Genomic DNA, 3,577 nt, shown 5'->3' with positions numbered 1-3,577 from the left:
TTTATAAATAGCTCCTTTTATACTAAAGTTGAGCACTATTATTTCATGGTTTTTGTTTTATAATTTATATATATATATATATATATATATATATATATATATATATATATATATATATATATATATTTATATTATTGCTCTTGTGAACTTATTATCTTCGTTTAAGATATCCATTTGAGATAAATCTAGTGACTTTTCTAACACCTCTGAATGAAGAAATCCTTTTATGTCAAAATACTGGAGTAAAATAATCCAACAAAAAAACAAATTAAATGAGCTAAGATAATTGGTTGGTCTGATAGTGGTCGTTACAATCATGCATAGAATAGAATAAAAACAATCTCTTTACAATATAATTGTCACCTAAAGTCAAGTGGCATACATTGTGTTTCAAATTTTTAAAATAGACAGGAATCAATCTTCACATTTTTGCGTTAAAAAAAAAACAACAACAAAAATCATTTCGAAGTCGTCCGACTCTAAACGTGCAAGCGCCAATGTTTTGGTAAAGTTTGCTTTTTTTTTTTAACTTTAATTTACAGTTCAACCCCGTCCGTACCCTTGTGACCAGCTGAGACTTACCATAATCCCATTTTATGGAGAGAATAGTCATGTGATCTAAAGACGCATTTTTAGTGTTATTGCAGAAGCCGCATTGTTTTTCGTTTGCTTTTTGTTGGGTTTTTAAAATGTTGTTTTGATTATTGTTTACGTGTTCTTTTGTTGTTGTTTTTGTTTGTTTGTTTGTTTTGTTTTGTTTTTGTTTGTTTGGTTGGTTGGTTTTTTGTTTGTTTTTTTTTGTGATTTGTTGGGTTTTTTTTCAAAATCTCTCTCTCGCACTTACACGATTTTGCTTTTTCCGGTCACCAACTACGCCAAATATTATTTCATTTATCAAGGTCGAGATGAGACGTTTCCATATATGGGATGGTTTAATTAAAAACGGGCAGCAGCTTCTTCGACAAGAGACAAAAAGAATTTTAGGCTCTTTATAACAAATAAAAACTCAAGAGACCATTAGCTATATACTTTAAATTATGTGATTGCGATAGCAAAAGAAATATTTCACCTGATAGTTTTTGCAATTGAGTTTTCGACAACAGTTAGAAAGGGCTCACACTTCGTGTTATTCCTGCTTTTATATTGCCTTTTTTTTCTAATATTCCAAAAAATCTGTTTTGTGGTTTTGTTTTCGGTTTGTTTTGGGAGGTTGTTGTCTTTTTTCTTTTGTTTGTCTGTTTTTGTTTTGTTTTTTGGGTTTTTTGTTTATTCATTTGTTTTTTTTTTTTTTTTGCTTCTCTTATTTTTTGTTGTCTGTTTATTTGGTGGGCTTTATTTTCTTGGATATTGTGTGTGTTTTTGTGTGTGTGTTTTGTGTGTGTGTGTGTGTGTGTGTGTGGTCAATTCACATTTGTTGCGCCGGAGCCGATATAACAAACTTTACTGTAGCAGACACTGCCTATCATTCCCAAAGGAGAAACGAACCGCAAGCGTCCCTAATAAGAACGAATAATAATCTTGTTATCTTTAATAGCTTGTTTAGGGTCTGTCTCTTTAACTCTTAAACGGATTCTTTGACTAGATGGATCGACTACTGAAACAAGATTGCCTCAGACTATCATATCTAGTTTTTATAATTATGATGATCACTCTAGTACCCCCCCCCCCCCCCTCCTCGCCCTCACACACCCGCTCCTTTACACCAGTAACGATCCACAATAATTTCTAAGCGTATCCAGTCTATTAGACACAGGGGTATTCTATATCCTTATCGGGCACTAGCCCTCTCGTATTACCCTGGTGTGCCGCCACTGCAAAACGTCTTGGCGCTTGTCTCTGATCAGTTCGGACACCAGTAGCAACCGCCAAAGGGGGATAGGGAGTAAAGTTGATATAGAAAGGGGATGGACAGAAGGGAAAAAGAGAGGAGAGAGAGAGAGAGAGGAGAGAGAGAGAGAGAGAGAGAGAGAGAGAGAGGGGGGGGGGGGGAGGGAGGAGAAGAAAGGTATTTAACATTTTCTCTAATTGCTTGACTTTGTACGCGTGTGTGTGTATGTTTGTGTGTGTGTGTGTGTGTGTGTGTGAAAATGGGGAGGGGGGGGGCGGTTATACTGGGTGGGAAAGGTATACTTTCTCTCTGAAAAGATAATTAGTTTGTTGAACAAAAGAGGATGAGAGGGATAGGAGGACTAAAATATTATATTCCAATAGCGATGGAAATCCGCTCTATGACCTATATTCACAAATCAATAAATAATGAAGTAATACAATATTTTGCGCACTGTTATTGCTAACTATAACTCTAAGCGCTCTTACCAATAATTTACGGAAATTCTCTAAGGTTAAATTACCAAGTCTTCAAACAATTAACGGGAACAGCCATTGTAATAGATTTGGCTAGATTATTGACCAGGAGCGACTTCTAATTCCTAAACGTTTCTGGCCGGTGGCTACTTGTGATATTTGACCGCTTGCTGGCGGTCTCCCTTTCGTCTTAATTTGGCCGTTTTCGTTGCTAATCGGTGCGGAATTGAGGAGTTAATCACACAGGCGCCTGGGTGATGGATTGATGGGCGGTGCGCTGACTTAGCTGATGGTGTCTAGGAATTTATCTAAATACTAAATATATAATCTGCTACTACCTCACAAGTGACCTGCTCATTATTGGTATTGCTATTGGTATATAACACACACACACACACACACACACACACACACACACACACACGAGGGCAAGTCAAAAGTATTGGGACAAATATCCTACTGAGTTCATTTCTCTTTCATGTGATGTCATATTTGGCCCAATTTAAGTTACACATGTAACCAAAAGTTGAACATTTTAATTCGGTCAAACTTTGACAAAATTTTGGCAGTTGAAAATAGCTGTCGCCACGAATGTCCGTCAACGACAGGAAGCTGTCATCGAATATCTTGTTTTCGAAGACGGAACCTCGAGAATCATTGTTAAACGCCTTGGGAAGTTTATAAATCTCAGGAGGCGGTGTTTTTATATGTATCTCGTCATTTAGAAGAAAATTAGAAAATTCCAACTCCTAAACTGAAACTCCCTCAACCATGTCTTTATCTGATAAATCTTGTGATGGTCGTCGCCAAGTAGTGAATCAAATAAAGACAGAAGCATTGATCAGTTCTGATAGAACAACTTCTCTTGATGAAATAACAGGTACAAATAGACGTTGACTGAGAGCGAGAAGTCGTCGAATTAGACCGGATTTTGGAGATGGAACAAATATTGTTTCATCAGGAAAATGTCCTTCCACACACAAGTGTCAGGAAAAGGGAGGTAATCAATGGACATCCTATCTCACCCTCCGTATTCACCAGACATGGCACTTTCAGGCTTCTATCTTTTTGGTCAACTGAAGGAGGCAAAGAGGGGACATCGCTTGGAAGATGACGAAGAAGCTAAGACAGCAGTGAAAATTTGGAGGACGGACTACATGGCCTTACAAAAAAAAGGTGGACTGTGGCAATCGAGAGAGGCGGAGACTATGTTGAGAAGTAGCATTCTACTCGGGTAATGTCAAGCTTTAATTTGAGGTATGATACATGGTAC

Source organism: Berghia stephanieae, chromosome 2 (genome assembly GCF_034508935.2).
Source record: "Berghia stephanieae isolate SIO BIC M18660-M18661 chromosome 2, UCSD_Bste_1.3, whole genome shotgun sequence".
NCBI classification, from domain to species: Eukaryota; Metazoa; Mollusca; class Gastropoda; order Nudibranchia; family Aeolidiidae; genus Berghia; species Berghia stephanieae.
Note: the sequence above shows the minus strand (reverse complement) of the source record.